The sequence below is a fragment of the Oryctolagus cuniculus genome, chromosome 16 (genome assembly GCF_051225735.1).
Source record: "Oryctolagus cuniculus isolate XC-2025 breed Fujian yellow rabbit chromosome 16, ASM5122573v1, whole genome shotgun sequence".
Taxonomy (NCBI): Eukaryota; Metazoa; Chordata; class Mammalia; order Lagomorpha; family Leporidae; genus Oryctolagus; species Oryctolagus cuniculus.
Window position 1 is genome coordinate 68,172,318 of NC_142882.1, and position 24,217 is coordinate 68,196,534.

Genomic DNA, 24,217 nt, shown 5'->3' on the forward strand with positions numbered 1-24,217 from the left:
CTAGCGAACCCGGTGGAGCAGCTTGCGGCGAGCAGGAGCCTGGAGGGGGGGCGGGGGGAGCCTGTGGTACCTTCTTTTACTGTAATTGCAAAAGGAACGATGTGCCAGAGATTTATATTTAGAAGTTGTATGTTTCTACTTTTATGTAAATGGAGCAATTAGGGCCTGTACTTGCTGCTGCTAACTCCAATGCTAGTGCATTGCTGGGGAGCTGGTGTTTTCAATCACAATTAGGGAGCTGGTCAAAAAACAAAGTTCGTTTGAGGATAAGAGCTCGATGGTGCGAAAGGGCCAGAGAGCAGGGCTGGTGCGCGGCCCCGTGGCTTGCGGTGGCACCCACGTTAGGGCACCGCTAGCCCTATACCGTAGTGGTGTTTACCCGCACAGCAGCTGGCCCCGTACAAAGTTGGCAGCGATCAGGAAGCAAGAATGTTCACTTTTCTTTTCAAGCAAACCGTATGTCCTTCGGCTTTCATCCAGGCTATTAACTGGTCTCTTTCCTCACTACTCCTGGAACAAGGAGGCAGGCTAGAAAAGGGGCCATTTTTCATGGCTCCGTTTTTTTTTTTTTTTTTTTTTTTTTTTAGCTGCTGCTCAGGGATTGCTGGGATTCTGTCAAAAACCCCAGCCAGGAAGTCTGCCCCCACTCTCACCCTCACCCCCAGCAGGTGACTGGGTCGCTGTCCTCTGATTCAGCTCACTGTGACACAAGGCTGGAGCTTCAGGACAAGGCTTCCTTCCTATGAAAAAAATTTTTTTTAAAAATTGTTTCCAAAAAAGCACGATTTCTGGTTCACCCCGACTGGGGAATGGAACATAAAACGTGACTATGGAGAGGAATCAAAAGGACTTGGGAGGTGTTCTGAGCAGTTCACGTGCTATTCTGGGCTCAGGCAGGAAAACCTGGCCCCATGGGGGAGTGGTGACTCCCTCAACAGGCGCTGGGGATCCAGAGAACGTGGGCAGGACCCAGAGTGATATTTGCTGCAGTGGGAGTGCTGAGACCCTGCCGGAAGTTCTCATCAAAAGGGGTGAACAGGGACGGCACTGGCTGGTCCTGCTGGCTCCTGGACAGGCATGGGCAGCCTGTTAGGTAGGAAGGTGTGGGACAGAGCAGGACCATGAAATCCATGGAGGACCAGTTCTGAACAGACAGGGAGAGGGAGACGTTAACACTCCTCCAACAATGCGTTGAGGACAACGGGGTCAGAAAGAGTTAACCCAGAACTCCAGCCCGAAGCTTCACATTGCTCTCAGAACCACCAGATTATCCCACAAGGCCTTGTACTATGTAAGGGCGCTCTGTTTTCAGAGTATTTGGAAATGCCATTGTCTGAACCGAGGAAACCCAGATGCTAGAACTAAAACAATTAGGGGAAGAAGAAAAAAAATAAAACCCAGTAAATAAACTGTTATTCTCCCTTCTAGAAAAGTGGTTCTGTACTAGGGTGACTTTTTTTCTCCGGGGACATTGGGCAAGGTTTGAAGACGTTTTCGGTTGTCACAGCTGGGAGGGAGGTACCACTGGTACCCAGTGGGTAGAGGGCAGGGATGCTACTAAACACCCTGCAGGGTATGGGCCCATCCCCCAGCAGAGCAATGATCTGGCCCCAGATGTTCATTGTTCTGCAATTGAGAAACCCTGATTTAGAGTTGCAATTTTAAAGTTTCACTCAAGTGCCTTTTTATCCATGCTTCAAGGGGACTTAGAAACTAGAAAAATATTAATTATTGAATAATTCTGCTTCCTTATGCAACTTGTTTGTCCTCATTACTGGAGATCCATGCCAGATTACCTGGCCCAGGAAGAGGTCCCCTGGGTGACATCTTTGTTGCAACCATCTACCCAGTATGGCCTCCATATGTTACCTGCTAGCTTTTTGTTCTACCTAAAAGTAGAATCTTGGTGACCAGCAAAAAAAAAGGGGGTGGGGGAGGAAGGGGTGAGCTGGCCAATGCCCAAGTTGTTAGGAGGCAAATACTCATGAAAAGAGAGTAAATGAATTAAGAATTGAGTTGTTCATTTTAGCAATTCAGTATCAGATAAATCCATGTAGCAGAGAATTCCCTGAAGTGAAATTCACAAAAGTGAGATGACTGTGGGTTCTCCCAACCAACGAATATGATGTGGCCTGATTTTATTTGTTTAATACCTTAGGGGAATGACACACAATCAATATCTGAAGAGATAAAACAGAGTGCTTTGCTAAATCCTAAAGCTGGTTCCAAGCAATGTTATCCTTTCTAAATTTCCTTTTAAAGAGGAAGTGGTATGGCTGTGAAAGGAAGGCCATGCCCCTACAGGTGTTTCTCTCTCGCGAAAACTGGGAAAACTATTGTGAAGGACTTTATATCACAGAAAATAATAGTCATAATCAACAAATGTTAGTGAAACTCGCAAAAGGGAAGCTGCTTGGCTCAAACTGGCTTAGCCGACGAACGCCACTGGCCAGATGGTGGAGGCCAACTTCCCAGGTTTATGACTTAGCCTCTTGGTGACGTGGGTCATCAGGAAGGAGAAGTTAGGTTAGAGAACCTCTGAAGACTGAGGCAGCTGGGAGGGAAATATCTCACCACCCCCATGCCATGTCATCTTCTAAATGACATGAATCACAGTATCCCCAGGTAAATGGTCATTTTAGAACCAAAGACCTCAATCAGTTTCCAAATAATTCAGATATGCCTGGATTTCTTCCCAATAAGGAACCAGTTAGTGCATGTAAAGACTCAATATTAACAGAAATAATCTTTTACAACCTCTACAGAAAAGCATACGAAGGTACTTAAAAGCTCTGTGGAAAAATGGAAAGATAAGTCTATTTTTGGCACAAAAAATTTAAATCCATGTGTAGTCCATGCATAATACGCTTTTTCCATGAACTTTTAAATGACCCCGTGTGTACTGCGAAATAATAAAAGAATGCTAACTCAAAATAAATAAATATGCCCTTAAAGTTCTTCCTGACCAATATATGTTTCTAAATCGTTCATCAAAACACAGTTTTTAACCCAATCAGGAAACATCTGCTACAGGAATTGATCTTTCTATTGCCCCAGGAGATTATGGGAAAGGACTCCCCAAAGAACATAGAACACATAGCATAACCATTTTTCTCACCTGGGTTCCCTTGGGTGATAAGTTCCATGGTGCTGATGTGAGGACAGAGGACAGCATACAGATTCCATTGGACTGATAAGACAGCAGAAATCTCGATTCTAATGCAGCTTTGCCTAGCACCAAAGATACTCCTACCACCTGTTCCCAAATTGTAGCCTCAGAGAGGAAATGCCACAATCAAGGCTGGGGGCAGTCTTATGTGTATTTTTTTTTTTATCAGTGAATTGCTGCCTCCCTCATGTCCTGATAGAAAGAGTCCAAAGGTTCTACCCCTCAGTAGGAGCAGCTCCAAAGCACAGCAGAGCTGGCATGACCCATGGGCCACTGTCCATGGGCACAGTGGCCTCCCCTGTCCATTGATAGTGCGCTCTGGCAGTGCCCAGTGTGCTTAGTAAATATTTCCAGGTGTCCCATTCTAATTTTAGGAAGGGGAACTTTGCAAGCAAGACTTCTGTCAATCTTTATCAGCTTGGAAAAACAAATGGTGGGGCCAGAGCTGTGGTGCATCAGGCTAAAGCCCTGGTCTGCAGCGCCAGCATCCCATATGGGTGCCGGTTTGAGATCTGGCTGCTCCACTTCAGATCCAGCTCTTTGTTATGGCCTAGGAAAGCAGTGGAAGATGGCCCAAGTCCTCAGGCCCCTGCCCCTGCATGGGAGACCTGGAAGAAGCTCCTGGCTCCTGGCTCCTGGCTCCTGGCTCCTGGCTCCTGGCTCCTGGCTCCTGGCTCCTGGCTTCAGCTCAGCTCAGCTCAGCTCTGGGCATTGCAGTCATTTGGGGAGTGAACCAGCAGATCTCTCTCTCTCTCTCTCTCTCTCTCTCTCTCTCTCTCTTTCTCTCTCTCTGGCTCTACCTCTCTCTGTAACTCTGTCTTTCAAATGTATGAAATAAATCTTTTTTTTAAAAAAAGCAAATGGTAAGTAAGCACAATATTCCTGTAGAGTGTAACTGGAGTCACTAAATTCTATAACTCACAAAAAATCAACTTATGGCCACAGTCCCTTTTTATAAGACTCACCAAACTCCTCTAGGAGGATGGGATAGAATGATGATTAAAGGAAAAGCAATTCTGGAAAGAGAGAGAGAGAGAGAGAGAGGGAAGGAAGGAAGGAAGGAAGGAAGGAAGGAAGGAAGGAAGGAAGAAAGGAAGGAAGGAAGGAAGGAAAAAAAAGAACAAATCTAGAAACCATCTTTCCCAAAGACCAGGGTTTCGTTTGTGATCCCTTTAACGAAACGGGGTTGGAAAGCCAACAGTGTTATTTTGGCCAACTCCAACATCATTTAGCTATGAAATGAGAATAATTAAAATGGTGCTCCCTGTAGAAAAGAGTTCACCCACTAAGTTCCCCAACTTTGAAGGAGCTTTTGTTTTATTAGATGCTGTTAGCTTCATGTTAGTCACAGGAAAAAAAAATGCCCACATACACACGCACGACTAAATGTAGTCAGTTTGCTCAGCTGCTGATGACGTCACTGCTGCCCACTAGGAATGAGTTACTGTAATAACCCCCTTTTATTAATCATAGGCTGGAGGAAGCACAAAGTGGGTGACATCATTAGGCAAAGGACTGGCTCACTCATGCTCCAATTTACTCAGCTTTATTATAGCATTTCCCAAGTGTCGTATGAAAGTGATTACCACTTCACACTTTCCCCCTCTGCGCAAGCATCCTAACCTTCATTTCAAACTCCCAGAGAAAAGCTGAGTATTGCAGGTGGAGGCACACCGAGGCCAGCTCTTGCTGTCCCAGGGAGCGTGTCTTCCTCTGAGCGGTTTCTTGCTGGCCTTGTGATGGAGGCACTTTCTAGGTTAATAGCATCCCAGATAAGTGGCGCTCGGTTCACGGTGGCATGGGTGGAAAGCTATTGTGAAGAGGTCCCTGATGACACATGTGGGCACAGCCACACATAGCCTCATAATGACTGAGGGCACAGGATCTGTACTCCAGGGCCTTGAAATGTGAAATCCTCACATGAACACGTGGTGAGGTGTAATGCTGAAATGTATGGTGTTGTAGTTACACTGCCTGGGTTCAAGTTCAGAATTCACAACTTTCTTTTTTTAAAGAATTTATTTATTTATTTATGTTGATTTGAAAGGCAGAGCAAGAGAGAGAGAGAGAGACACAGAGAGACAGACAGACAGACACACACACACACACACACAGAGAGAGAGAGAATAAGAGATTTACCATCCACTGGTTCACTTCCCAAATGCCCGTAAGAGCCAGGACTGGGCCAGGCTGAGGTCGCTAGCCTGGAACTCAATCCAGGTGTCCCATGTAGGTGACAGGGACCCAGGTACTTGAATCATCTGCTGCAACAAACTGGAGTCAAGAGTGGAGTCGGGATTGGAGCCAAGAACTGGGATATGGGATGCAAGCATCCAAGGCAGTGTCTTAACTGCTGCGCCAGACACTCACTCCAGATTCACCACTACTTTCAGGCTGGGGGATGGAACCCTACCTCGCTCATTTCTCCTGATGAGCAAACGCTGTTAACGGTAGAGCCTGCTTCACAGATACAATTGTTGTGAGCGGCACATGAATGAATTCACACAAGGCACATAGGAAGTAAACACTGTGCACTGGGATTATCTTCCTCTCCTTGAAAAGTTTTCTAGTTGAATGGAATGTTCTGCGTCCTGCTCTGCGGAGTGCTGTGAAGACGAGCAAGTGTTCTGTGGCCGTCACCGTGACCCAGCTACATTGATCCGAGCATTACAAGTTGGTCTGCCTCCCCGTGGTCCAGTTTCCTCATCTACCACCCTTGATCCAGCAAGAAGTTTCTGAAAATGAAAAAGGGCAAATAATTAAAACCAAGAGAAGACACTAGCCCAAAAATTCTTCTCAACAGCTCACCATCGCGTTACTGTTGTTTCCTTTTGAATAAATGGTCAGGCTCTCCAGTGGCCACCCATGCAAGTAAGCTTCCAAAAGTTCCTGGGAAAATGGAACTAAAAGACAAGTTTATTTTATATATATGCACACACACACACACACACACACACACACCTGTGTGTGAAAAGGGAGTATCCCTATAATGCCGTATGCATCAAGAAAAACAAATGTTTTCACCACAGGCTGAGCTCTACTTCATCCTCTTAAATCAGCATGTTGGGGCCCTTGGCAAAGCCATTTTATAAGATGTTTGCACTCACCCCTTCATTGCAGTTCCATCCAGAGGGTATTTTAAGGAGTCCAATAAAGCTTTCTTAGGCGTGTGTGAGAGACAGAGTGATAGACCAAAAGAGAAGGCTGGGCTTTATAATATTTGGATAATGATGCACAGCGCAGTAATTATATAGGATATTTTATTACAGGGGTTCACCTTTCTCGGTACTGAATTGTAAGCACCCTTCTAGGTGACAGGCTTGTCTTCCCAACTGATGAGCTGATGCAGGAAAGAGCTGCCAGACCATGTCACCTGGTAAATAAATTCACAATGCATAGCAACTTCAGGATCTCCAGCTGGGAAGCTTCCCTTACACGCTACAGTATGCCAGGATGACTGCCGCCCCCAACCGGCATCAGGCGGAACAACACATACTTCTAGTGTTCAGGTGCAGCGGGTGCTGAGTCAGCTCCCGAGGATGCAGTGTGAATTTGGCCGCTTGCTTGGAGCTGTTCGTTGACGATAAGGCAAAGCCATCGGAAGTTTCATGCTTTGCTTCGATCCTTCCCTCACAAGAAGGCAATCCTGGTTTCCAACAAGTGTCTGTGTGGACCAGGGCAAAGGGCTGAGTACGCACAAATTGACAGACTGTAAACAGTGTGGCTACAGGAGACTCTCACAGGAAGTATCCAAGCCACCTATTCTTCTTTTGGAAATTTCTGAGACCCAGAAAGCAATAGGAGCACCAGGGAAAGTGAACCCTACTAACCTGTGGAGTGTCCCAGCCTTACCAAGTGCCGCACTACTTTGCCGTTGGGAAGAGGCTGAGGCGCCCTCTTCTGGTGAATCTGTATAGAAAGAAATCCTCTGAAGACAGCAATAAAGGGCACGTTTCTGATCCACCCACTCCAATACCAAAACCCTTGCTTTTTAAATGACATCCCTCCTGGTTTTAAAGCAGTACAGAGTCCTCATATAAAATGTGGAAGATGTAGGTAACCATAAAAACAAATTTTATCTGATCATCAATGAAATAATCGTTATTAAAATATTAGTATATGTGTAACACAAAAAGTACAATCATTTTATGATTTCATTTATTGATATTTTTCACTTGATCAGTATATGTTATTTTCATAGCCAAGTTGTTCCCTGAAAACATTAATGAAGTGGAAATAATCTATCAAATAGGTGTGCCTTTATTTTTAAGGCAGTCTACTACCATTGTACAATGAAGTCATTTCCAAAATTTTGCTTGCTGAAGATATCTACTTATATTTTTAGTGAATATCTTATCACTTCCTTAAGGTAAATTCCTATAAATCGAGTTACTGGATCTAAGAATGTGGACCTGTTTATGTTACCATATTGTTATATATGCTACCATACTGCCCTCCTGAAAGTTTTCACCTACTTATGTTCCAGCAAATAATATGAAGGCCCATGTTATGTCATGGATGTTACATAGTCTTCCTCATTCCCCAAGCAAATGTGCTTTGTCTTAATTTAGATTTTAAATTATTAGCTACATTTTATTGTCAATTTGCATAACTTTTGTGTGCATGTTCATGTCCTTTGCCCATTTATTTCTTTTAAAATAGCTATTTTTTAAAGATTTATTTTATTTATTTGAAAGACAGAGTTACAGAGAGAGGTAGAGACAGAGAGAGAGGTCTTCCATCTGCTGGTTCACTCTACAACAGCGGAGCTGCGCCAAACGGAGCCAGGAGCCAGGAACTCCCTCCGGGTCTCCCAAGCACTTAAATAGGCCATCTTTCACTGCTTTCCCAGGCCATAGCAGAGAGCTGGATCGGAAGAGGAGCAGCCGGGACTGGAACCGGCATCCATATGGGATGCTGGCACTTCAGGCCAGGCTTTAACATGCTGCTCCACAGCGCCAGCCCCATAAAATAGCTATTTTTAAAAGATTTATTTATTACTTATTTGAAAGTCAAAGTTACATAGAAGGAGAGGCAGTGAGAGAGAAAGAGAGAGAGAGAAAGAGGTCTTCCATCCGCTGGTTCACTCCCCAATTGACAGCAATGGTCAGAGCTGCACCGATCCAAAGCCAGGAGCCAGAAGCTTCTTCCAGGTCTCCCACATGGGTACAGGAGCCCTAAGACTTGGGCCATCATCTACTGCTTTCCCAGGCCATAGCAAAGAGCTGGATCAGAAGTGGAGCAGTTGGACTTGAATTGGTGCCCATATGGGATGCCGGCACTGTAGGGTGTGGCTTTACCTGCTATGCCACAGCACTGGCCCCTGAAAGAGCTATTTCATATACTTTTATGTTTTACACAATATTTAATTGCATACAAATCTATATATACAAAGATATTTCAAAAGTACATGGAAAATTAGATCTTTATTTTTGTGCAGAAAATTTGAAATCCATTCATAGATTATCCCAAATATGCACTTTTCATAAACCTTTTGAAGATCTTTTGCATATTAAAATAAATTATTAATGAGAATGATTTTATCTTAAGGAACTTAATCCATTGCCAGCTATATATATCATTGTATTTTCCCTCATTTTATTATGCCCTTTAATTTTGTATATAGTGTTTCCAGTTTACATTTTTATAAGGATTATTATGGGAATCTTTTTCTTTATGTCTGACTGCTCCATCAGGAAACCAATTCGATATTCATGCATATTTTCCTCTAGATATTTTTTGGAATTTTATTCTTTAATCCAAAATATTTGGAGTCTATTTTTTATATGCAACAAGGAACGGCTGTAACATTTCACAATTTTTGCTAAATATTAAAAAGGGCATACTTTATGGACTTTCCCTTCTGGAATGCCATCTTTTTAAAAAATATTTTATTTATTTATTTGAGAGGTAGAGTTACGGACAGAGAGAGGGAGAGACAGAGAGAAAACTCTTCCATTCGCTAGTTCACTCCCCAAATGACCTCAAAGATGGGAACCGGGCTGATCCAAAGCCAGGAGCCAGGAGCTTCTTCTGAGTCTCCCACGTGGGTGCAGAGGCCCAAGTACTCAGGCCATCTTCTACTGCTTTCCCAGAGAGCCGAATTGGAAGAGGAACAGCCGGGACTAGAACCGGAGCCTGTGTGGGTAGCTGGCACCCCAGGAGGAGGCTTGGCCCGCTACAGCACAGGGCAGGCCCCTGGAACATCATTTTTATCACTTATTGTATGTGCGCATATAGAAGAGTAGCTCACAAAGTTCATGGACTGTACATATTGTGAGAAAACTATACATGGTTTCATGATCTTTACACTAGAAATGAAATTACTTTTTTATTTATTTTCCCTGAACTTTTGATGTTCCCTCATAGAAACATTCCATTTCATTCTGTGCAGCTTTTCATTCTACTGCATTTGTATTTTCTTCCAGTTTCAATATTGTTTTAACTGTTGCTCCATCTCGTCCCTGGTCTTATTGTGTATTTGACTCAAAACCATACCCAACAGTTACCTTGATTAAAATAAACTCTAGAGCTAGGACTTTAAAACAATCACAGATAATCCACCTTTCTCTACCTGTAGTTACTAGGTTTGTCATTTAATGACAGAATATCATCAAGCTACTTTAAAATAACTTTTTTTCTAATTTTAAAAATAATAGATGTTTATCTGAAATCTACAAACACCACGGTGGAAAATAAAGGAAAAAAGAAAAAGAGAGGGGCTGGCATTGTGGCACAGTAGGTTAATCCTCTGCCTGACGAACCAGCATCCCATATGGGCACCGGTTCTAGTCCTGGCTGCTCCTCTTCCGATCCAGCTCTCTGCTGTGGCCCGAGAGGGCAGTAGAAGATGGCTCAAGTCCTTGGGCCCTGCACCCACGTGGGAGCCTGGGAAGAGGCACCTGGCTCACGCCTTCGGATCAGCACAACTCCGGCCGTTGCAGTTATCTGGGGAGTGAACCAACAGAAGGAAGACCTCTCTCTCTGGCTCTCCCTCTCACTGTCTGTAACTCTGCCTCTCAAATATATAAATAAAATCTTTAATAAAAAGAAGAAGAAAAAAAAGAGATAGGAGGGAAGAAAGGAAGGTGAGACAGAGGCGAGGGAAAGGAAGGGAAGATGTCTAAAGTTTAACTATCCAAAGAAAACCAGAAACAAAATTATAGTTTGTGTCCCACCAGAAATGGAAATCTTTCCTCATGTCAGGAACATTTTCTACTACTGCATTTTTGACAAGTGCTTTTGTTTGTTTCTAAAATTTTCCTGAATGTATAAGTTAAATGTTGATTAAAAAACTCTTTATTTTCTGAGTATGCATTTAAACTTTCTTTGCAATTTTGCTTATATGTTCTTGTTAGCTGCAGAATTTATGCATACTTCTCACGCTCTTTTATTCTATTTTTTATGGATAACTTCTTTTTTTTAAAAAAAAGTTATTTATTTATTTATTGGAAAGGCAGAGCTACAGAGAGAGGCAGAGAGAAAGTCTTCCTCCACTGGTTCACTCCCAGGATGGCCATGATGATGGAGCTGGGCCCATTTGAAGCCAGGAGCCAGGAGCTTCCTACAGGTCTCCCACATGGGATCAGGGGCCCAAGGACTTGCACCACCTTCTACTGCTTTTCCAGGCTATAGCAGAGAGCTGAATCAGAAGTGGAGCAGTCGAGACTCGAACCAGTGCCTATATGAGACGCCAGCTCTGCATATGGTGACTTCACCCACTATGCCACAGGGCCAGCCCAACCCCATATTGTTTTATTCTTTTCTAACTCATTGTTGAACAGGATAAGATGCAAGTCTATTATTTGTCTCAAAATAGTATAGATGCATTCTCATCTACACTCATTTCTGCTTCCTTGAACACCATTTCAACTCTATCTCAGCTCTTCAGTTGGAGGACTGGGTGCCAATGGCCTTTGTTTAGGCACAGAGTTGAGGTTCTAGGCAGAAGCTCCAAGTGTCCTGTGGTCTGGGCCTCTTCTGCTACATAGGGGACATATCTCTTCTTGTTGCCGGAGGGCCTTGTTAGTCTCAGCTTGGTCCCTGGATTTGGAATAACTGGGTTAGAGAAATGATGCCATTGGCAGCCCTTTTCTTTGTACTTCTTTGTGTATTTTATTCTTCATCATCTCCCAAAGTTACTGCCCTCTTTCCTCAAGTTTTTTTTCTCACCTTCTACAAACCCTCCATCCCCATCCCTCGAGGTGAACCTAAGCAATCCCTCAATAGCACTCTTGTCTGTGACTGCCATGGTGTGGGTCAGAGCCTGCCTCTCTTGGTGGCTCCTTGTCCTATAGTAGCCCGGATGTAGTCCAAGCCTGCTGTTGGCTACTTGCTCCCTCACCAGCCCTCCTTCATATAAGTCTGCCACGTACGGGTTCTCTGCTGGTGTCTCTTCTTCTTGGCTGTCCTCTGGGAAGACATGAAATAGTCCCAGGTCTGTCCTTCCTCCCAAAGAGACCATATTGGGTCTAAGGAATACTTCCACATTCTGGCCCATTATTGGTGGGAATTTCATTCCTTTTTCTTCTCTATCTTTCTATAGGCCAATTTATACTTTTTGGGTCATGAGTCAGGCATTCATCTGTGGGGTCCCCAACTATAGGAGTCACTGTGCAAGCATCTGATCTCTCACCTGAGTTGAGGGTTAACCTTGGCAGGGCAGGGGCATGAGAGGTTGGGCTCACACAGGAGGTGTGCTTTTTCTGAAAGCACTCACTCAATGCCTTCCTTTCTTTCTACTACCCATCTGAACTCCTATTCTTTCAACACATGTCAGGAGTTTTAAGAATCATGAACCTGTTCTCAGAGATCTACTTTAAAGACTCGTCCGCCAAGATCTGTATCACATTCTCTCTGGTACCTGGATTTCAATTTTAAAACACCACAGGGATGAGCATTTAGCTTGGCAGATAAGATACCCCCATCCCATATCAGAGCCCTGGGGTTCAATGCCTGGCTCCAGCCCCTGACTCCAGCTTTCTGGTATTGCAGACCCTGAAAAGTCTCAGAGGTGGCTTAAGTCACTGAGTTTCTGTCACCTATGTGGGAAAACAGGACTGAGTTCTTGGCTCCTTCCTGCCCAGTCCCAGTCATTGGTGGTATTTGAGGAGTGAATCACCAGATGTGAGTTCTGTCTCTGTTTCTCAAACAAATAAATAAACATAAATAAAATCACCATAGGTTAGGAACACTTATTTCCTATTATTTTTTGAGTGAAAAATAGATGTCTATTGATTTTGAGATCTATATCCTACAGCATCCATTACCTCCCAGAGAGAGCAGGACAGAAGCTTAAAGACAGTCTTGTGAACACTCACATCTAAGAAGCCTGTGAAGAACCCTGAGAAGGGCCAGACGTGGAGGGGACTACTGTGGAGGGAAAAGGAGATGAGAGGACTGTGGAGGCTCAGCTACTCTGGGTCACTCACAGACGTGATGAAGAAAGGCACTGAGTGTTGAGGAAGAGTGCTTATTGTTTATAGGTTAGAAAGATGTGAGCGTGTTCCTCTTCTAAAGGAGCGGGCAAATAAACAAAGGTAATTAAAGATCTGAGAGGAGAGAAGCAGATTTCCTGCACCAGGGAGCGACGGTGCCTTGTTTCAGCGTGTAGAACAGACACCGTACAGACCACTTCTCACCATTCCATCACTGCCGAGCCCCTACCCCAAGTGCCCTACATTCACTACCAGTTTTTTTTTTTTTTTTTTTAATTACTACAACCGCCTCCTAGCAAGTCCCCTCCCTCCCTCCTTGCCTTTTTAGGCAATTCAGAACCCAGAACTGAAATGGCCCTGTCAGAATTATAGGTCAGATGAGATCTTCCCTCTGCCCATACACTCCCATGCTTTCTCCAGTCACTCAGCCTCCTCACTGTGGTAAACAAACAAACAAACAAACCCGGGACCTGATAATGCCCTGACTACAGCTTCCTCTCTGCTACTCCTTGTACTTCATGTCCCTCCCCCAGGGGTTTCTTTGCCATCCCTCCAACATACAGAGCCTATGTGCACCCCAGAGAGTTTGCATGGGCCATTCCTTCTGCCAAGAATTTCATCATTTTCCAGAAAGATCCACAACTCATGCCCTTTCTTGTCTGTTGTCTCTTGATCAATGGGGCTGCCTTTGACCACTCAGTATGAAAGAGCAACTGACTCTATGCGATCCCCCAGCCTGTGTCACTGTTCTCTATTACATGTCTCATTATCTGAGACATTAATTGTTTGCTACCTACCTGGCAACAGTAGAAGGAAGGTAGATATATTGTTTTGCTAACAGCTAAATATCAACACCTAAAACTGTTCTGGCATTAGCAACTCAGTAAATGTCTGTTGGCTGATGCATGGATCCTGAACATAGAGAGAAAGAGGAAGAAAAAGTACAGGGCCGGAGAGATACAATTGCAACAAAGAAGGGGATTATGAGAATTTGTCCCTGCTTTGATTTTTTTGCAGTGAGACATAAGTTCATCTGCTGAGACAGATGACAAAGGTGGTAGAGATGGTAAGGTTGGAAGTCCGAGGAGACAGCTGAAATTTTGTAATGTGTGACAAAGCCGATTCAGGACAGCTGCAGGAATTCTTACGGCGTGCTGAGATTAAATGCACTGAAATTTCAAGTGGCCCAAAACTGCTAGTTGCTCTGTTTTGTCCAGTGGTGTTCCCCCTCCAAGTAGCGAAGGGAGAAAGTCAGGTGTTTACACAAAGCACTGCTGTCCAGCAAGACTTTGTCATCACGGAACAAAGCCCTGAGATCCCTGCTGTGCAGAAGGCAGCCACTGTCCCATGTGCTTATGGAACGGATGAAATGTGGCTACTGGGACTGGTTCCACATTGGACCATGTGTGTAGTGATCCAGAGTCAAATTCTGGCAGAGCAGGAGCCCCCATCACAAGAAAGAACCGGAGTAGGAGAAAAGGTCGGGAATGAAACCGATAGGGACCTCCAGGAATCTGTACGTGGTAACAAAAGAGGTGAAGCCAGAAGCAAGTGATAGCTTGTGAGAAACAGACTTATCTAGGAATCGGAGGCACTCCTGGTGTGAAGTGTAGGTATGCTTGGAGCGAGCTAAAAAAGTTGACAGGGCGTGGTTGTTAAAGAGTGGAATACTGAAAATTCAGTTTTCAAAAAGCAAACCATTGTGAACAGTGCAACAGTCCCGGGAGCTGGTCACGGGGACGGATTCTTATGTGCAGTGGACGTGAAGATCCTTACTGTCTTTTTTTTTTTTTAATTTTATTTATTTATTTGAGAGGTAGAGTTACAGACAGTGAGAGGGAGTAACAGAGGGGAAGGTCTTCCTTCCATTGGTTCACTCCTCAGATGGCCACAACGGCGGAGCTGGGACCATCCGAAGCCAGGAGCCATGTGGGTGCAGGAGCCCAAGCACTTGGGCCATCTTCCACTGCTTTCCCAGGCCACAGCAGAGAGCTGGATTGGAAGAGGAGCGGCTAGGACTCGAATCGGCACCCATATGGGATGCCAATGCCGCAGGCGGAGGATTAACCTACTGCGTCACAGTGCTGGCCCCAATCCTTACTGTTAATAAATTCACAGGCCTGGAAGAGAGTGTTGGAAGAGTAAAAATTCTGGAGTAGGTGTAAGGCACAATTAATGGGATAGCTAAAGCCTTCAGGCTGTTTTTATAAGGGTGGAAGTGCAATCAAGTTGATGTTATTGTGAGTTATCAATGATCAAGCACTCATCTCTACTAGGCATTATACAAAGTGCTTGATATATGTGTAATCTCCTTCAACACTGTGCAATCTTTTGAAGTAGGTTTTCTTCTTATTGCCATCTATAGATAAAGCCATGGATGTTTTAAAAAGCCCAAATAACTTGTCCAAGGATATATACTGAATGTGTGATGGAGCTAAGATTTCAATCCAGACAATTTGACACTAAAGCTCATGCAATTTCACACTAAGTTGTAGAGTTGAGGTCTGGCAGAGCCTCCTCATTTGGAGTAGCAGAGGGTGGAAAAAGAGCTCTTAATGGCTTTTGCTCACCTCCATCCTCACCCAAGTCCTCCAGATCTGAGAATTGCAGGAAAATCTGCACACCTGCTTGGAGAAGGAATGTCTAGAGAGGGCTGAATATCAGAAAGAGCAGATATGGGGCCAATCTTTGGGGGTAGAAACCAAGAGTGAATGCAGCTCATTATAGTGAAGAAGTTGGGTATTAGAAGAGGTGCACTAAGAGGAAAAAGGGTGGGGGATCCTGAACGGAATCCTGGAAGTGGCAGATTCTCAGAAGTCCTTGATTTGCTAAAGGCTGCCAAGTAGACATCTGTCAGCCTGGCACCTGCACATTGGAAATTCAATATATGTACATGTACAAATTTTCACACCATGGGAAAACTTTCAAATGTAATTCTTACGTGCACTAATAGGAGAGCACTAAAGATGGAGGGTTTTAATGTTTAAGTGTGCCTGATTAGTAGAACAGTATTTAACTGGCTCTTGCTATACCTGCACCCTTGATGATATTATTCAGGATAAGAACTTCCACAAACATTGAACCAATCTATATAAGCAGGTGTCCAGGATAGGTAACTGACTTGATTTTTCTGTGATTGCATTAAATTTCTATCACAACACTTCAAGTTTTTATATGTTAGTAAACAAACCTTACTTCTGATGTCTCCAAATTGCCCCTAAACTCTGGAATGCACGGCAGTGGTGAGAGATGCGAGTGCTCATCTGGTTTCTGCAGTCTTGATGGACGGAGTAGGGAGTAGGGAGCTCCATCTTTCTCACCTGTGTCCACTAAGGAATCTCTCTTCCTGCTTGGTCGGAGAAGCTCCAGCAATGTTGTTACTCATTCTTTTAAAAAAATGTATTTGTTTATTTTATTTGAAAAGCAAAGAAATAGACAGTGATCTCACTAGTTACTCCCCAAATATCCTCAACCAGACTGGGCCAGGCCAAAGTCAGGACCGGGAATGCAATCCAGGTCTCCCATGTGGGTGGCAGGGACTCAGTTTCTTGAGCGATTACACCCATTCCTGTGGGCTCAGGCACAAACACATGACACATTAGAATCTGCATCCCAGTGCCTGAGAAGAACGATGTCATTGCAAAGTCAGCTAGTTCTTGGCAGATCCTTTAGTTACTAGCAGGGAGAGTAGCCGTAGTGCAACCACAGAGTTAGGCAGTGCCTGCCTCTTGTCACTCCTCACAATTCTCCACTTTGCCAGTCCTCCACCTCAGCAGAGTTTTAACATTTAAAATTAATAACTAAGCATATATTTTTTTGTAAAAAATGAGTGGATGCAAACCAAATTCAGTTTGTACATAACATCCAGAAAGATATTCTTGGATGTGGTGACCTGAAAACAAGAAATTGAAGCAGGGCCCTCCCAGCACGACTTCCTAACCACCAACCCGGCTGAGGGTGGTATACATGAGCAGGCCACGACTGGAAAGGAAAAGGGAAACATTCAAGGGAGACAGTAGGAAAATCTTTTTTGACTGTGCAGTCAATCAGGCAATGGAATAAATTACTTAGAGAAACATTTGTGGCTCCCTAAATAGAGGTGTTCAGGAGAAAAGCGAGATGGAACACATATTCTCATTGTCATTATTGAGCTACATTTATAGCGTGTGGACGGGGTACAAGGTAGCTTTCCAAAGGCTGAGGCACCTCAGCCCCAGTTCCTGTGGAAAAGTGTGGGGAAGAGCTGCCCTTTGGCGGCTCTGTGCTGTGTCGGAACTCATGACTCATGAAGACTCTGCTGGCAGTCAGAATCCGCGACTGTGGCGAGCTGACACACTCAGAGATGCCTCCCGCTCAGAAAACCTTGTCTCTGGCTGGCTATGAGCATGAACGTGTTATGTGATCATTAATGGTAACTCCAGCGATCAGTGCATTGAGAATTCTATGTTATTGTGTTTTAAAACATTACTCATTAGACACACGCTTTCTCCTGGGTACCTGATGGAGAACACTGTGATTGGGAAATGCAGCTCAGTCGTGCCGAGTCCGCCCTCTTTGAGTAGGGCTGGGTGGTTAACAGAATAGTGTGAATGAAGAAGTCACTGCGAACGTGTACATGAGCCAGACAGAAAGGCAAGGAAAGTCAAGAGGGGCTTCTGTTCTTGTCTGGAGTCTTATTGTACATTAGAAGGGGGAAACTGGTTGAAAGAAGACTACAAAAGTCTTGCATAGACACTTGTTCCTCCTTAGACCTGCATCACAGATGGAAAATGGAATATATTGAGTTACCTCCAATACGGATGGACAATTCAACCAAGAATTAGGGACACCATTTTATCAGATATTTTCTGATATCCTGAGGCTTAGTTAGTAAAACTAAGCATTGACTCATAAAGTAAAACAGCACTTTTCACCAGAAAGAACAAAGGAAAACACTTTACCCCTCCCCAATTTTTGATCCCAGGCTAAACTAAACATACACTCTCTCATTTACTGCATACGAGAGACTTTCCAAAGGGGCTAGAACACTGCCCTTTTTTCTTCTCTCCCCTATGTTCTACTCATTCCACAGGTCCCCATGAATCTTGGGAGCGTCATTTCCAGAAAACAAGAGGACAGATACTGACACAGTGAACCCTGGAAATACTAATCATCCCCTTGGGAAAGGCCTCCTGCAGGGTTAAGAATGGAAGTTTCTCTATAAATATGGACCTTGGGAATTGTAGGTTTTCATGGACACCATTGGTACAAAAAAATCAAAGAATCAGTGGCAACCCTGAGATTGCCTGCCAGATTCTGGGAGTTACTCATTACCTTCCTCGCAGGGTATTTTACCAGATTACAGGAGTCAGAGAACAGAGCCAAAGAACCTGTGTTCTCTAATTGCCAGCATCAAGTATGAAAAACTCTCATTTCAGCCAAGAAAGATGAAAGGAAAGAAGCATAGGCCAACATAAGCTATGCAGTTGAAAGAGAAAAGTGCCTATGATATTTTATGTCATTTCTAAAATTATTTATTGGCAGCCAACTATCCCATGTCACATACCATATTGCAGTGCCTGAGTTTTACCCCTAACTCAGGCTCTTGGCTGCAGTTTCCTGGTGATATGGACCCTGAGAGGTAGCAGTGATGGTCAAGTAAATGGGATCATGCCACCCATGTGACAGACCTAGCTGGAGTGCGGCCTTGGCTTAGGCCCTGCCTTTGCAGGCATTTGTTGGAGAAGTGGGGTGAATGAGCAGACAGGAGCATACTCTCTCTCTTTCCTTCTGCCTCCCAGGTTCCAAAATAAAGTTTCTAAAAATTAAATTATGTATTAATAGAACCATTTATAAGGTTATTATCTTGAAATAGTCTAAGAAAAAGTGGTCTGGGCCAGCGCTGTGGCATAGCAGGTTAAAGCCCTGGTCTGAAGCGCTGGCATCCCATATTGGCGCTGGTTCTAGTCCTGGCTGCTCCTCTTCAAATCCAGCTCTCTGCCATGACCTGGGATGGCAGTAGAAGATAGCCCAAGTCCTTGGGCCTTTGCACCCACATGGGAGACCCGGAAGAAGCTCCTGGCTTCGGATCTGCACAGCTCTGGCCATTGCAGCCTTCTGGGGAGTGAACCAATGGGTGGAAGACTTCTCTCTCTCTCTCTGTCTCTACCTCTCTCTGCAATTCTGTCTTTCAAATAAATAAAATAAATCTTTAAAAAACGTGGTCTGAAAAGCACTAGATTTATATAGAAAGAAATAATGGAAGAAAAAAGGGGCAAAGTGAGACAAAACTGGATTGAAAAGACAATAATATTGCAGTTGCAGAATTAAAAAATCTGCACTAGAGGTTTCACATGAGAAGATGGATACGGTATAAAATTTAATACTGAAGAAAGATACTGTGATGAATATTTGAAGAGGGAAGATATGGTGTTATTAAACAGAAAGCCAAAGTAGGAATTTGTAGAGGAAAGCACACTAATTGTAAGAAAATTTCCTGAGTTGAAAGAGCGTTCAGACTGCAAAGTGCTAAACATGTTTCAGGAAACAACAAAATGTACCTATATCATCCCACTATGCTGAGTTTTTGAATTATGAAGAACAAAGAACAAATAAAGAAAAGAAAAAAGAAAACAGAGCTTATAACATCCATGATGAAAATAAAAGGATGGCAACAAGCTAACTTTGAGATCAACAAAAAATCAGACAGACTTGAAACTACAGAAGCAAACAGAAGGCTGTGGAAAGACAACATGGATAGAGTCTTAAGATGAGAAGATTAGAATTTCAATTAATCGAGAAACACATTCTCCAACATGTCAAATTAACAAGATATATAGTTACACAGAGCTATTAAATATTATGTATAGACACATTCTATGGTACAATTATGGATTTAAGAGTGAAGGTTGGTGATGGGTATTTGTAAAACATGTTGTTTCTAAGGTGATTGAATAGCTTATAAGCTATTTACTTAAATTCCCATAGAAACCTGGGAAACAAGCAATGGATGAGATTTACGGCCTTTAAAGACACCAGGATGTAGTGAATTAAGAGATGTGTCCTAGGATTTCAGTTACATCATGGAGTCAGGGGCCACATCTTTTCTTTCTTGATGCAAAGAATATTTCAGATCAGTCTCTTTCTGTTCATTTTAGTAAGTTTCTATAAAAAAAAAAGATAAAAAAAAGAAAAATTAGCTTGAAAGCTTGACCAGTTTTCAAAGAAATTCTTCCTTTTTCCCCCTAGGACTAGGTTAGTGCTTTCTTTAGATTCTGCTACCAATCCTGTCAGCTGCAACACTGCAAGGTCGGTCTTCCACAGCAAGGAGATCTTGTTGGGGGTTCTTCTGGATGCGCCACACACTGTTGTTGGGACCAGAGTTATAGACAGAGAATTAAATGTAACAAAGCCACATGCACAGGTTTCTTACCATAAGCAGAAAATGGACAGAAAACAGCCCTACAAAGACTACAACCCGGAGCATCCATAGCAGCTCAGGTAATTAACAGGCCCGGTAGGATGATGGACATTCTCCATCCTGAATGTGGAAGGGCAACCTCAAGTCACCAAGGTGTGAAAGATGAATAAACAAACAAACAAACAAAAAAACCCTGGTGATCTGGAAAGCAGAAGTATGTCAGGGCACAGGAGAGCAACCGACTTTTACTTAAAAAGTGTCCTTAGAAATATTTTAGAAGAAAACTTAATGCAAAGACAGAAAGGAGACAGAGAACAATACAAATGCTTTTTTAAATTAAAAAGACAAGTTAAACAAAGAAAAAGAAAGGGTGGAAGGTCAAGTTGAAGATGTCTCTTAAAACAGAGGAAAAATATTGAAAACCTGGAAGAAAGAAGGAAACAATAGGCGCATTAACCCAATGATCCAACAGCTGATTAATTAACAGTTGTGTCTGTGGTACCACAATGTGTTGCTATTGTTGGTGATGGTCACTGTTATTGTGTATATATTCATCAAGACATAATAGCTAAAATTTGTTGAAGATTTTCATTGTGCTAGAACCTGGGCCAGAACTCACAATGTCATATTTTATTATCCTAGTGCTTTTTTTTTTTTAAAGGAACGAGATGCTAGACCAGAGAAATATTGAGAAAACAAATAGCTATTATGTGGTTACTGACTGCATTTGGTGTGGGAAAGAGAAAATAGTTCAGGGTTAATTCTTGGGGGATTGGATGACAAATAATGATATTAAAATTTTGAAGCAACAGCTACTTTGGTTGGGGGGAATGATTTTCATTTTAGCACATTGAGCAGGAGGTGCTTAAAGGACACCTGAAAAGGAAAAATCAGTCACTGGTGTCTGTATGAGTCCGAGGTTCAGAGGAAAGGTGGAGCCAGAGAGCAACGTAGAATCACTAACCCTCTCAGCTCAAACCAAAGAGCGATGCAATTGCTCAGAGGGAATCTGTGTCTATCAAGAAGAGCAGAGGGACAAGGGAAGGCCATCCAGAGGAGAGGCTGGGAGGGAGCACACAGTGAGTGACAGCAGCCACAGGGCAAGAGTGGACAATGATGGAAATGGTGCACCCCACTTTTCCATCTAGAGCATCACTGGTAATATCTGGCAGAACAATTACAATGGCATTCTGGAAATAAACAAGTTCACAGTTGAAGAAATGAATGAAGAATTAGTTCATCAAGTTCTTCCTCTGCCTCATATGTAAGATGGAGTAGCAATCTCTACATAAGCAGATGCTGTAGGATGAAAAGAGAGGACACCTGTAGAGTACTCAGCAAAGTGGCTGTCACATACACATGGTACGCACCCACAAAAGCACACTCAACCAGTGTATCAAGGTGGTTGACTGAATGATTCTGCCCCTGGATATACTTAGATCTAGCACTGCCACTGGACTGGGGTATAAACTTGGACTTTATATCTTTTCTTTCATCTGTAAAACAGTGAGTGAAGAAGTATCTACTGGCTAAAACTATTTATAGGTATTGTACATTTTTTCTGTTATGAAAGGGAGATTCAATTCTGAATAGCTGCTCTCTGTTATCAGGCAGAATGCTATCCTGTTAGTTGGTAAGTTGATATAGTTAGGGTTTCTCCTGGTGATAGTTTGGTGACTACAACTTGTTTTAATATTGGTTTGCATTTCTTCTCCCTCTCATTCTCTTTGTCCCATTTGAAGAGAAGAAAGTCAAGACTTTGTTCATCTTCATCTTGGAGACTTCCCGAGTTGGGAATGGCAATGGTGGCTCTCTGAGCAGCCGCAGAGGAGAGAGTGCCATGAGTTGGGCAGCCCATGGGAAGAGAAGAGGTGCGAGCTCCCAGGCGGGAGCCTGGACACCAACCAGAGAGTAGACCCCCAGACCTAGCAAACCTCGGAATGGGAGGAAAAAAATCACAGAGGCTCCACTTGCCACTGGTTTACATTGCTTAGTGAACTGAAGAAATACAAGGCATGGTGCCGTGACTCAATAGGCTAATCCTCCGCCTGTGGCGCCAGCACCCCGGGTTCTAGTCCCGGTCGGGGCGCCCGATTCTGTCCCGGTTGCCCCTCTTCCAGGCCAGCTCTCTGCTGTGACCCGGGAGTGCAGTGGAGGATGGCCCAAGTGCTTGGGCCCTGCACCCACGTGGGAGACCAGGAGAAACACCTGGCCATTGAGGGGTGAACCAACGGAAAAAGGAAGACTTTTCTCTCTGTTTCTCTCTCTCTCACTGTCCACTCTGCCTGTCAAAAAATAAAAAAAAAGAAATACAAGGCACCTTTTCCTATGAATTTATGCCCTGAAAATCAGATTTCCTGCATTATACTCACACAATACCAAGAAATAGACATAATCTTGTCTTCCTCTCACTGAGCCAAATTCAAAAACCACTGATTTACCTCACCCTCCCTCCCTTCCAAAAGTAACAACCCCAGTGGCAGCTAATACAGGTATCTGCTATGAAAATTCACTCCTGTAGGTTTGAAGAGTTGGCTAAATGACTCGTCAACATGAAAATAGTTCCAGCATTAAAATTCACTATACTCCTATTGATCTACACTAACTCTGGTGACCGTTGCTAGGAATCCTGCTCTGAGTACATGAGGCAACCTCCTTTTCACTTAAGGAGAAGGTAGACATTTACAGCAATTTTTTAAAACACTGTACTAAGTTCTTGTGGGATCAGTGGTCACTGACACAGGATGGCCAGTTTTTCCTTACAAAGTGCCCCAGGGCTGAAAACCAAAGAGTCAGGATTCTCTGTATTGCAACATCTTGAGGTCACAGTAACAGATAAAAAACATCATGCACTGAATGTGACTAAAACTCACGATTTTTCCAAAGCACTTACCAAAAAAAAAAAAAAAAATAGCATCTAGGATGCATTTGACACCAATCCCTCCTTCACATCATGATTACCATGTAACAAGTGGTGTCAAAATCATTGCGCCCACTTCACAAATGAGTAACCTAGGCTTCAGAAGCCTTCGGTGAATTACCCATGGGCATGCAACTACTAGGTAAAAGAATAAGAAATCATAAGCAAGCTTTCAAATCCCAAATCCAGAATATCTTAGTACAGCTTTCCAAGAAATTGGTTGGGGAGCAGAGGGAATAAGAGAGAATAACCTAACCTCAGATGTCCAATTCTTTTTTTTTTTTTTTAAGATTTATTTATTTATTTGAAAGGCAGAGTTACAGAAAGGCAGAGGTAGAGACAGAGAAAAAGGGGGGGGGGAGGGTCTTCCATATGCTGGTCACTCCCCCAATGGCAGCAAGGGCTGGAGCTGTGCCGATCCGAAGCCAGGAGCCAGGGGCTTCTTCCAGGTCTCCTATGTGGGTGCAGGAACTCAAGGAGTTGGGCTATCCTCTACTGCTTTCCCAGGACATAGCAGAGAGCTGGATCGGAAGTAGAGCAGCCAGGACTCGAACTAGAGCCCATATGAGATGTCGGCAGTGCAGGCGGCAGATTTACCTGCTACACCACAGCTCCAGTTCCAGATGTCCAATTCTGACAGTAGACTTCAGCTTTATATATAAATACAGTTCCTTTAAAGTGGTACAGTGGGAGGGATCTGGATGTCTGAGTGAGATCCAAGCTCAAACCCCGGTTCTGTCATTGAATAGCTCCAATCTTGGGCAAATAATTTAACTCAACTGCAATATGTGACTCCTTCCTTGCCAGTAGAAAGATTTAATGAGCTATGGGAAGGCAAGGGCAGCACTTGACACCTTATAAGTTCTCAATAAATATGTCTCTTATTTAACCCAAGAAAAGAAATAAATCAAAACTGTTTGTTTACTGCATAGTAATTATAAAACTCCCCTTAACAGGAGGAGCACTGAAGAAACACTCCTAGTGACCCACCAGTAGTAGAGAATACACAGTAAGACAGGGATTTAAATTGGGAGGGAAGCAGGAAGCCGTCCCTGGGTGGACTCCTCCTTCCCCACTGACTGTGATCAAGTACCCAGGAGGAGTTCATTTCCATGGCAACCAAAGGAATCTTGGGAGAGCTTCCTTTGGAAGAAACATGAAGCAAAAGATGAGAAAGGGAAGTTAGGCAAGCAAATGAAATAGATGGATTGAGGACCCTCTTTTGTGTTCTTCCTTCAAACAGTTGTTGTGTTTTGATCTTACATGCCCTATGAACTAGGTATTTAACCTGT

At 43.5% G+C, this 24,217-nt stretch overlaps 1 long non-coding RNA gene across 2 annotated transcripts in view; it reads left to right on the top strand.

Moving 5' to 3' along the window:
• The window catches only part of LOC149121802 (uncharacterized), a 205,032-nt gene that overhangs the window by 14,956 nt on the left and 165,859 nt on the right, over positions 1–24,217 (top strand). The gene's annotated exons all lie outside the window — the stretch shown is intronic.